Source organism: Chiloscyllium punctatum, chromosome 40 (assembly GCF_047496795.1).
Source record: "Chiloscyllium punctatum isolate Juve2018m chromosome 40, sChiPun1.3, whole genome shotgun sequence".
Taxonomy (NCBI): Eukaryota; Metazoa; Chordata; class Chondrichthyes; order Orectolobiformes; family Hemiscylliidae; genus Chiloscyllium; species Chiloscyllium punctatum.
The window spans coordinates 4,764,873-4,777,169 of record NC_092778.1 but is presented as its reverse complement, the minus strand read 5'-3'; the positions used below and the strand labels follow the sequence as shown (position 1 = coordinate 4,777,169).

The 12,297-nt window shown below is 41.2% G+C and overlaps 1 protein-coding gene across 8 annotated transcripts in view; it reads left to right on the top strand.

Annotated features, from left to right (window-relative positions):
* The window catches only part of LOC140464306 (protein ELFN1-like), a 450,048-nt gene that overhangs the window by 399,684 nt on the left and 38,067 nt on the right, over positions 1-12,297 (top strand). For 5 of the 8 annotated variants that reach the window (XM_072559225.1, XM_072559229.1, XM_072559230.1 and 2 more), the window contains one exon: positions 4,705-4,790. The exons of the other annotated variants lie outside the window; for them this stretch is intronic. The gene's annotated coding sequence lies outside the window, so the exon portion shown is untranslated. The remainder of the gene's footprint in view (positions 1-4,704; positions 4,791-12,297) is intronic. 8 annotated transcript variants of the gene reach the window in all.

The following is a 12,297-nucleotide window of genomic DNA, read 5'->3' as shown; positions in this document are numbered from 1 at the left end:
TCCCATCAACCACCACCCTCTGTCTTCTTATAGCTAGCTAATTTTTGATCTAAACTGCTAAATCACCATCAATCTAATTCCTCTGTATTTTCTGCAATAGCCTATCATGGGGAATCTTATCAAATGCTTTACTGAAATCCATATACACCACATCAATCCTTTGCCCTCATCCATCTGTTTGGTCACCTTCTTAAAAAACTCAAAAAGATATGTGAAGCACGACTTACCCTTTACAAAACCGTGTTGACTATTCCTAATCATATTATTCCTATGTCTTATAATCCTTGCCAACACTTTACCCACAACCAAAGTAAGGCTCACTGGTCTGTAATTACCAAGGTTGTCTCTATTCCCCTCTTGAACAAGGGAACAACATTTGCTATCCTCCAGTCTTCTGGCACTATTCCTGTAGATAATAATAACATAAAGACCAATGCTAAAGTCTCAGCAATCTCCTCTTTAGCTTCCCAGAGAATCCTAGGAAAAATCCCATCCAGGAGACTTTTCTATTTTCACACCTTCCAGAATTGCTAACACCTCCTCCTTATGAACCTCAATCCCATCTCGTGGAATCGCCTGTATCTCAGTATTCTCCTAGACAACATTGTCTTTTTCCTGTGTGAATACTGACGAAAAATATTCATTTAGTGCCTCTCCTATCTCTTCAGACTCCACGCACAACTTCCCACTACTGTCCTTGACTGGCCCTAATCTTATTCTATCATTCTTTTATTCCTGACATACCTATAGAAAGCTTTTGGGTTTTCCTTGATCCTACCTGCCAAAGACATCTCTTTTTCCCTCCTGGCTCTCTTAGCTCTCTCTTTAGGTCTTTTCTGGCTAACTTGTGTCTCTCAAGTATCTCTCAGGAAGGAGGCTTATGTAAAGATGAGCCTTCACGCCTCAGCTTTATGTAAGCCTCCTTCTTCCTCTTGACAAGAGATTCAACTTCTTTAGTAAATCACAGTTCCCTCGTTCGTCCACCTCCTCCCTGCCTGACATGTACATACTTATCAAGGACACATAGCAGCTGTTCCTTGAATAAGCCCCACACTTCAATTGTGCCAATCCCCTGCAGTTTCCTTCCCCATCCTATGCATCCTAAACCTTGCCTAATTGCCTTTCACCCAGCAACAACTCTTGCCTGTGTTATATACCTATCCCTTTCCATCACTAAAGTAAGTGTAACTGAATTGTGGTCACTATCACCGAAGTGCTCACCTACCTCCAAATCTAACACCTGGCCTGATTCCTTATCAAGTACCAAATCCAATATGGCTTTGCATCTTGTTGGCCTGTCTATATATTGTGTCAGGAAACCCTCCTGCACACATTGGACAAAAACTGACCCATCTGAAGTACTTGAACTATAGCCCTTCCAGTGAATATTTGGAAAGTTAAACTCCCTCATAACAGCTACCCTGTTACTTTCATTCCTTTCCAGAATTATCTTTGTAATCCTTTCCTCTAAACCTCTGGAACTTTTTGGAGGCCTATATGAAACTCTGAACAAAGTGACCTCTCCTTTCCTAACCTTAGCCAATACTATCTCAGTAGCCACATCCTCATCAAACATCTATTCTGCCACTGTAAAACTGTCCTTGACTAACAATGCCACACCTCCCCCTCTTTTACCACCTTCCCTGGTCTGACTGAAACATTTAAACCCCGGAACCTGCAACAACTATTCCTGTCCCTGCTCTATCCATGTCTCCAAAATGGCCACAACGTCAAAGTTCCAGGTACCCACCCATGCTGCAAGTTCACCCACTTTATTCCGGATGCTCCTGGTGTTGAAGTAGACACACTTCAAACCACCTTCCTGCCTGCTGGTACACTTCTGCAAACTCTTATTCATGACCTCACTACTCTCAAGCTCGCAACACTGGAGCTACAATTCAGGTTCCCATCCCCCTGCTGAATTAGTTTAAACCCTCCTGAAGAACATTAGCAAATATCCACCCCAGGATATTGGTACCCGTCTGGTTCAGATGTAAACCATCCCATTTGCAGAGGTCCCAACTACCCCAGAGTAGCCCATTCTAAAGCTGCACAAGGACATGGAGAGATCACATCTAGAATACTGTGTACAGATCTGGTTTCCTTATTTAAAAAGGAAATTGCTTTGGAAATTGTTGAGAGAAGGTTCACAACTGATTCTTGAGTTGAGCAGTTATGAAGAAAGGTTGGCCTATATATTGAGTGGAGGTTAGAAGAATGAGAAATGATATTATTGAAACATGAAATGTTAAAATATTTTCAGGGAACTTGCCAACATGAATGCTGAAAAGATGTTTTCCTTTGTAGGGAAGATTAGGGAAAACAGTTTACAAATAAGAAGTCTCCTATTTCAGACGGAGTTAAGGAGAATTTCTTTCTTTTAGAGAGCAGTGAGTCTGTGGAATTCTCTTCTTTAGAGAACAATGTCATTGAATATTTTGAAAATAGAGATAGGTTGATTCTTGCTTGATAAAGCATTTCTTAAAATGTTGTCATAGTTGTAATGTGGGAAACTGGCAATACTTTGTACACAACAGTAACAAGACAACGAACAGATAATCTGTTCGTGATTTTGGTTGAGAGTTCAGCATTGATCAGGATTTTGAAAACTCTCTTGTTCTCCTTCAAAATGGTATTAATAGACCTTATACATCTACCTGATATTGCAGAAAGCAATTCTGTTGAATGTTTCAACCAAAAGACAGAACTGCAGTCTGTTTTGGGAGTGGAGCCTGAACCCACAGATGATTGCCTCAAAAGCAAAAGTAATATCCCAAAATCACAGCTGAACTTTGGTTGCTGCTACCCTTAGAACAAAAAATTAGTCCTGTTAAGAAGGGGAGTGGAACAATCAAAAAGATTAAGAAAAAAATATACATTTTCTTCCATCTCATTTCTGACATTCAAACCTGCAGCTGGCTTTTTATAAAATAGATCATGCACTTGTCTATACTAGCAAAGGCTGCTAAATACACTTAGTATATTTTATTAATGAACCTTTTATGTAAGCCTTATTACACTGTGCACTTAGATAGAACACTCTGTGTAATGACACTAGAAACCTTATGTTTCATTATTTATATAAACATAACTGGATTCTTCGAATTCTCAAGTCAATTGAATTGAAATTTCATTAAACCAAATGACAAAATTTTCATTTAAGCTACAAACAAGTTATTACTTGTGTGTCTTTGACACATCTCAGCTTTTTATCTGCTCATTCTCTCGTTATCTTTCCTCATTACTGGTCTGTCATATTTCATTTCTGTCTATCTTCATTTCTTGGTTCCCCTTAGTCCTGTCAAGGGGCCAATGTGCTCTCATTGCCCTCTGCTGATGTCATCTCTACCAGGTTGCCTGCCAAATATGTGTCAGCTTGGCATATAGCAGTGTGGCTGCTATGTCAGCAGGTTGTAGGTTCAAGCCCTATGCTAGTGCTGCTGTCAGAGCAACCATACTTTGAATGAGGTCTATCTGCCTTCTCAGATGTATGTTCCCAGATCCTGCTGTTGAGTTTTATTCCACCAAGATGGCACACCAGATTCTGTTAATAGTTAATGCATTGGTTTTCATTTTTTGAAATTCCCTACATTCAGGGAAAATTCCATTTGTTTGCAAAACAATGAATTCCTGTATTCAAAAATGGAAAGACACAGTAAGTAGCAAACTACAGGCAAGTTAGCTTAATATCACTCATAAGTAAACTGTTAGAAGCGATTATAATTTATGCTATAGCAGCTCACTTAAAAAATCAAGCAGTCAGTATGGTTTTGTGGAAGGGAAATCATGTTTAACCAACTTATTGGGATTTCTTTGAGGAAGTCACATGTGTTGTGGATAAAAGGGGAAGTGGTGAATTTACTGTAAGATTTCCAGAAGTCTTTAAATAAGAGGTTATTGTCAAAAATAAGAGTGTAAGGGTTAACATATTGGCATGGATAGAACATGGCCAATCCAACAAGAAGTATAGAGTAGGTATAATTTTCTGTGGCAAAATTTAATGAGTGATGTGTCACAGGGATCAGTGGTGGAGCCTCAACTATTTCCAATTTATATAAATGATTTGGATGAAGGGGTGGAGGTTATAGTTTCTATATTTACTGATGACACAAAGATTTTTGGTTAAAGTTATGAAGTAGAAATGAGGCTGTAAAGGGACATTAATAAATTAAGCCAATTGGCACAAGTCTGGCAGGTGGGGTATAATGAGAGAAAATGTGAAATTGACCATTTTGGTGGGAAGAATGAAAGAGATTGCAAAACTATAAACTGCAGAGGGATCTGCGTGTCCTTGTACGTGAATCACAAAGGTTGCTATTCAGGTATAGATAAAAAAAAGAAAAATAATTGCATGTTATAACTTTTTGTGAGGGGAATTGAGTACTAAGTATGGAGATTATGCTTCAGTTATACAGGACATTGGTAAGTATTGTGTACAGTGTTGACCCCTTTATTTAAGGAAGGACCTAAGTACATTGGAAACAGTTTAGAGAAGGTTTATTAGACTAATACCTTGAAGGGGCAGGTTTTCATATGAAAACCAGCACTATAATATCCTAATGGCTGCTGTGTCTTCCTACATTACATTTAGAGTGATCTCAAAAGAGTAAATGCTGGAAAATCTCAGCAGGTCTGGCAGCATCTGTAAGGAGAGAAAAAAGCTGATGTTTCGAGTATAACTGACCCTTTGTCACTGGTTTACAGGAACATCAAAAGATTTGCCTGACAGATGTGTGAAGTGTGAAGTTGGTCATCGGTGATAGTGTACTGTGAGCAATAGACAGTCACCAGTAAGTTTTACTTATTATCAGCTTTTTCCTTCCATTGAAGTCAACAAATGCTGCTTTGTGCCACCGTATTACTTACAAAGATCAATTTAATCGCTATATGCTGTAAATTCAAGTCTTAACTTTTCTTTCGACCTTTCTCACTGTTGGAAATCCACTTGCTACACGTGCATGGCTGAGAATATTAACTCACCCTTACTAAGACCATAACACTTAGGAGCAGAAATTAGGCCATTCAGCCCATTGAATCTGCTCTGCCTTTCAGTCATAGCTGATAAGGTTCTCAACCCCATTCTCCCACTTTCTCTCCATATTCTTTGATCCCCTTGATATTCAAGAGCCTATCTGCCTCAGTCTTAAATATATTCAATGACCTGGCCTCCACAGCCCTGCGTGGCAATTAATTCCACACATTCACCACTCTCTGACTGAAGAAGTTTCTCCTTATCTCTGTTTTAAAAGGTCTTACCTTTGCTCTAAGGCTATGCCCTCGGGACTTCGTCCCTCCTACCAATGGAAACATCTTCCCATCATCTACTCTGTCCAGGCCATTCAGTATTCTGTATGTTTCAATTAAATCCCCCCTCATCCTTCTAAATTCCATCAAATATAGACTCAGAGACCCCAAACGTTCCTCATATGTTCAGCTTTTCATTCTTGGATCATTCTTGTTAACCTCCTCTGACAATGCTTCAGGGCCGGTACATCCTTCCTGAGATATGAGGATCAGAACTGTGCACAATACTCCAAATTTGGTCTGACCAGAGCTTTATAGAGCCTGAGAAGTACATCCCTGCTTTTATATTTAAGTCCTCTCAAAACAAATGCCATCATTGCATTTGCCTTCCTAACTACTGACCCAACCTTTATGTTTACCTGAGAGAATCCTAGACAAGAACTCCCAATTTTTGCACTTCAGACTTCTGAATTTTTTCCCCATTTAGAAAATAGTCCATGCTTCTATTCTTCCTACCAAAGCACATGACTTCACACTTTCCCACATTGTACTCCATCTGCCACTTCTTTGTTCACTCTCCTAACCTGTCCAAATCCTTCTACAGCCTCCCTGCCTCCTCAATGCTACCTGTCCCTCTTTGCTATCTTTATATCATCCACAAACTTAGACAGAATGCCCTCAGTTCCTTCATCTAGATTGTTAATATACAAAGTGAAAAGGGTGTAGGTTTGCTCGCTGAGCTGTAGGTTTGATATCCAGGCTTTTCATTACCTGGCTAGGTAACATCATCAGTGGCGACCTAGCCAGGTAATGTTACTTAGCCAGGTAATGAAACGTCCTGATATCAAACCTATAGCTCAGCGAGCAAACTTACACTCTAAGCCTCAACTTGAGCTACAAACCTTCACAAACCTTGCAACAAAGTGAAAAGTTGTGTTCCTAACACTGAGCCTTGCGGAACACCACTTGTCACTGGCTGCCATTCTGAGTAGGACCTTTTTATCCTCACTCTCTGCTTTCTGCCAGCCAGCCAAGCTTCTATCCATGCTAGCACCTTGCCTCTGACACCATGGGCCCTTATCTTATGCAGTAGCCTCCCGTGCGTCACATTGTCAAAAGCCTTCTTGAAGTCCAGATAGATAACATCCATTGGCTCTCCTTGGTCTAAACTGCTCATTACTTCCTCAAAGAATTGGATACTGTTGGGGGGACGACTTACCAGGGGTGAGTAGTGAGGCAAGGTCTCTGGCACAGAGTCTGTCTCTGTTGTTCAGAGAAAAGTGGGAAGAGGTGCACAGCATTAGTCATCGGCGTCTCCAGAGCTAGGGAGACAGACAGGAGGTTCTGTGGGAATGAGAGAGACTCACAGTTGGTGTGTTGCCTCCCAAGTGCCAGGGATCATGATGTCTCTGATTGTGTTTTCGGAATCCTTGTGAGGGAGGGGGAGCAGCCCCAGCTGTGGTCCACAAAGGCACCAACGACATCGGTAGGAAGAGAGATGAAGACTTAAGACAGAAATTCAGGGAGCTAGGGTGGAGGTTAGAGCTAGGACAAACAGAGTTGTTATCTATGATTTGTTGTCCGAGCCACATGCTAATGAGGTGAGGAATAGGAAGATAGAGGAGTTGGACGCATGGCTACAGGGATGGTGCAAGAGGGAGGGTTTTGGATTCCTGGATAATTGGGGCTCTTTCTTAGGTAAGTGGGAACTCTATAAACAGGATGGTCTTCACCTGAACCAGAGGGGTACCAATATCCTGGGGGGTACATTTGCTAATGCTCTTCGTGTGGGTTCAAGCTAATTCAGCAAGGAGATGGGAACCTAAGTTGTAGTTCAAGTATAGAGGAGGTTGAGAGTAGGGATGTCTGAAGTAAGGTATCAGGGTCACAAGAGGGCACCAGCAAGCAAAATGTTGGTTTGAGGTGTGTCTTTTTCAACGCCAGGAGCATCCAGAATAAGGTGGGTGAACTTGCAGCATGGTTGGTTACCTGGGATTTTGATGTTGTGGCCATTTCAGAGCAGGGACAGGAATGGTTGTTGCATGTTCTGGAATTTAGATGTTTCAGTAAGAACACAGAAGATGGTAAAAGAGGTGCAGGTGTGGCATTGTTAGTCGAGGACAGTATTACAGCTGCAGAAAGGACTTTTGAGGACTCATCAACTGAAGTAGTATGGGCTGAGATTAGAAACAGGAAAGGAGTGGTCATCCTGTTGGGGGTTTTCTATAGGCCTCCGAATAGTTCCAGGGATGTAGAGGAAAGGATTGCAAAGATAATTTTCGATAGGAGCAAGAGTGACAGTGTAGTTGTTATGGGGGCTTCAACTCCCCAAATATTGACTGGGAATACTACAGTTCAAGTACTTTAGATGGTTCAGTTTTTGTCCATTGTGTGCAGGAAGGTTTTCTGACACAGTATGTAGACAGGCCAATAAGGGGCAAGGCCACATTAGATTTGGTACTGGGTAATGGACCCGGCCAGGTGTTAGATTTGGAGGTAGGTGAGCACTTTGGTGATAGTGACCACAATTCAGTTATGATAACTTTAGTGATGGAAAGGAATAGTTCTATACTGCAGGACAAGAGTTATAGCTTGGGGAAACACAATTGTGATGCAATTAGACAAGATTTAAGATGCATAGGATGGGGAAGGAAACTGCAGGGAATGCACAATAGAAATGTGGAGCTTATTCAAGGAACAGCTACTGTATGTCCTTGATATATATGCACCTGTCAGACAGGGAAGAAGTAGTTGAGCGCAGGAGCTGTGGTTTACTAAGGAAGTTGAATCTCTTGTCAAGAGGAAGAAAAAAACTTATGTTAGGATGAGATATAAAGGCTTAGTTAGGGTGATTGAGAGTTACAAGGTAGCCAGGAAAGACCTAAAGGTCAGTAGTCACAGTGGAAAGCTAAGTGAGGAAGAGATATAAGAAGTTGTTGGCGGACGGGATCAGGGAAAACCCTAAAGCTTTCTATATATATAAGGGATAAAAGAATGACTAGAGTAAGATTAGGGCAAATCAAGGTCAATAGTGAGAAGTTATGTGTGGAGTCAGATTAAATAGGGGAAGCGCTAAATGATTTTTTTTTGTCAGTAGTCACAGTGGAAAAACACAATGTTGCTAAGGAGAATACTGAGAAATAGGCTATAAGATGAGATGGGATTGAGGTTCATAAGAAGGAGGTGTTAGCAATTCTGGAAAGTGTGAAAATAGATAAATCCCCAGGTTGGATGGGATTTATCCTCACATTCTCTGGAAGCCAGGGATGAAATTGCTGAGACTTTGGCTTCAATCTTTATGTCGTCATTGTCTACAGGAATAGTACTAGAAGACTGGAGGGTAGCAAATGTTGTTCCCTTGTTCAAGAAGGGGAGTAGAAACAACCCTGGTAATTATAGACCAGTGAGCCTTACTTCGGTTGTGGGTAAAGTGTTGGCAAAGGTTATAAGAGATAGGATTTATAATCATCTCAATAGGAATAAGTTGATTAGGGATAGTCAGCACAGTTTTCTGAAGGGTAGATCGTGCCTCACAAACCTTATTGAGTTCTTTGAGAAGGTGACCAAACAGATGGATGAGGGTAAAGCTGTTGATGTGGTGTATCTGGATTTCAGCAAAGCATTTGATAAGGTTCCCCATGATAGGATACTGCATAAAATATGGAGGCATGGAATTGAGGGTGATTTAACGGTTTGGATCAGAAATTGGCTAGCTGAAAGAAGACAGAGGGTGGTGGTTGATGGAAAATATTCATACATCCTGGAGTTCAGTTACCAGTGGTGTACCATAAGGATCTGTTTTGGGTCCACGCTATTTGTCATTTTTATAAACAACCTGGATGAGGGCATAGAAGGATGGGTTAGTAAATTTGCGGATGACACCAAAGTCGGTGGAGTTGTGGGTACTGCGGAAAGATGTTGCAGGTTACAGAGGGATATAGATAAGCTGCAGAGGTGGGCTGAAAGGTGGCAAATGGTGTTTAATGCAGAAAAGTGTGAGGTGATTCACTTTGGAAGGAGTAACAGGAATACAGAGTATGGGGCTAATGGTAAGAATCTTGGTAGTGTAGATGACCAGAGAGATCTCGGTGTCCACGAAAGTTGCCACCCAGGTTAAAAGGGTTGATAAGAAGGTGTACGGTGTGTTCGCTGTTATTGGTAGAGGGATCAAGTTTCGGAGCCATGAGGTCATGTTGCAGCTGAACAAAACTCTTGTGCAGTCACACTTGGAGCATTGTATGCAGTTCTGGTCACTACATTATAGGAAGGATGTGGAAGCTTTGGAAAGGGTTCAGAGGCGATTTACTAGGATGTTGCCTGGTATGGAGGGAAAGCAAAGGTTGAGGGACTTGAGGCTGTGTTCGTTAGAGAGAAGAAGGTTGAGAGGTGAATTAATTGAGGCATTCAAGATAATCAAACGATTAGATTGGGTGGACAATGAGAGACGTTTTTCAAGGATGGTGATGGCTAGCATGAGGGGGCATAGCTTCAAATTGACGGGTGATAGATATAGGACAGATGTCAGAGGTAGTTACTTTATTCAGAGAGTAATAAGGGCATGGAATGCACTGCCTGCAGCAGTGGTAGACTCGCCAACTTTGTGGGAATTTACAGTCATTGGATAGGCATGTGGACGAGAATGGAATAGCTTCAGATTGGTTTCACAAGGCGGCACAACATCGAGGGCCGAAGGGCCTGTACTGTGCTGTAATGTTCTATGTTCTATATAGAATTCTAACAGATTTGTCAGGCATGACCTCCCCATGATGGAACCATGCTGACTTTGCCCTATTTTACCCCACACTTCCAAGTATTCTGAAATCTCATCCTGCACAATTGATTCCAAATCTTACCTGCAACCGAGGTTAGGTTAATTGGTTTGTAATTTTCTGTCTTTTGCCTTGCTCCCTTTTTAAACAGTGATGTCACCTTAATGATTTTCCAATCTTCTGAGATCCTCCCTGATTCTAGCCATTCCTGAAAGATCATCACTAATGCCTCTGTTATCTCTTCAGTTATCTCCTTTAGAATGTTGGGGTGTAGTCCATCTGGTCTATTTGATTTATCCACCTTCAGGCCATTCAGTTTTTCTAGCACCTTCTCATTGGTGATGGCCACCATACTTAGCTCTGCCCATCACTCTCTTGAACTTTTGGGATATTGCTCATGTCTTCCATCGTGAAGAGTGACGTAAAGTAATTATTCAATTCCTCAGCCATTTCCTTTTCCCCACTATTATCTCTCCAGTGTCATTTTCCAGCAGCCCAATATCAACTTGTGCTTCATGTTTTCCCTTTATATATCCAAAGAAACTCTGACAGTCATCCTTTATATTACTGGCTAGCTTACTCTTATATTTAATCTTCTCCATCCTTTTGTTTTGCTGCCTTTTGTTAAAAGTTAGTCTTAAACTCATATCCCATAATCCCATGATCCAGGACTCAGAACAACACTGTATTGCACCTTGTCTGTTACCTCATTATCATCTACATACATTGTTTCAGTCTCCACTGCACTGCATTTTAATAAGCCTTTAGATATTAAAAGCCCCATTACTAACATGCTCAAGGGAAAGAATGAGAGTAGGAAACTATCTATCCTGAAAAATGGGTGCTGGAATTCCAAAATTAAAGTGGGAAATTTTAGAAAAATGGAGGATAGACAGCAGCCCTGAGGACAGAAACAGAGTTTTTGTGTGCAATGGGACCTTGATCTGATGGGCCAATGGGCTGAGGAGTGGGAGATAAAATTTAATCTAGATAAATGTGAGGTGCTATATTTAGATTGGGCAAGTCAGGGCAGGACTTATACAGTTAATGGTAAAGTCTTGGGGAGTGTTGCTGAACAAAGAGATCTTGGAGTGCAAGTTAATAATTCCTTGAAAGTGGTGTTGCAGGTAGACATGGTATCGAAGAAGGCCTTTAGTATGCTTGCCTTTATTGGTCAGTGCATTGAATATAGGAGTTGGGAGGTCATGTTACAGCCATGTAGGGCATTGGTTAGGCCACTTTTGGAATACAAAGTTCAATTCTGGTCTCCCTGCTATAGGAAAGATATTGTTAAAATTGGAAGGGTTCAGAAATGGTGCCAGGATTGGAGAGTTTGAGCTATGGGGAGAAGCTAAATGGGCTGAGGCTATTTTCCCTGGATCATTGGAGGCTGAGGGGTGACCTTATAGAGGTTTATAAAATAATGACACGCACGGATAGGGTGAATAGTCAAGATCTTTACCCCCAACATAGGGAAGTCCAAAACTAGAGGGCATAGGTTTAAGGTGAGAGCAGAAGATTTAACTGAAATCTAAGGAGAACTTTTTCACGCAGCGGGTGGTACATGTGTGAAATGAACTGAAGGAGGAAGTGGTGAAGGCTGGTACAATTACAACATTTAAAAGGCATCTGGGTGGGTATATGAATAGGAAGGGTTTAGAGGGATATGGGACAAATGCTGGCAAATTAATCTACAATATCTAGATATTCTAGATTAATTTAGGATACCTGGTCAGCATGGACAAGTTGGACTGAAGGGTCTATTTCCATGCTGTAGATTTCTATGGCTTCATGACCTGTTGACTTCATGAAGTATTTCTGTTATGTACAGGGTAAATTATTCTGAATAGGGAGAAATTACAACTTGTGGCAAAGAAATGATAGAAATAATCTTAAATCTTAAAGAATTTAAAAATGATGAAAATAAAAAATTCGGGAAATCACAGCAGGTCAGGCAGCATTCACAGAGAGAGAGAGTAAGCAAATGTTTTGAGTCTAGATGACTCATCATCAGAGCTGATGAGAAGTGTGGGGGGGTGGTCAGCATTTATGCAATAGTTGAGGGAGGTGGACTGCTGGAAGAAAGGGTGCTGGTAGTGCAGATTCAGTGATTGGAATCTGAGAATGGCAGAACAATGGTCCAACTGCCAAACTGGAAAGAACAGATGGTCCCACTTGGAGTAGTGGGGGGGGGGTGGGGGGGAGGGAAGAGAGGAGATGGTGACAGAGAATGTAACAAGTAAATGTAAAAGAAAGGAAAGAAATGTGAGTGAGTTTACAATCT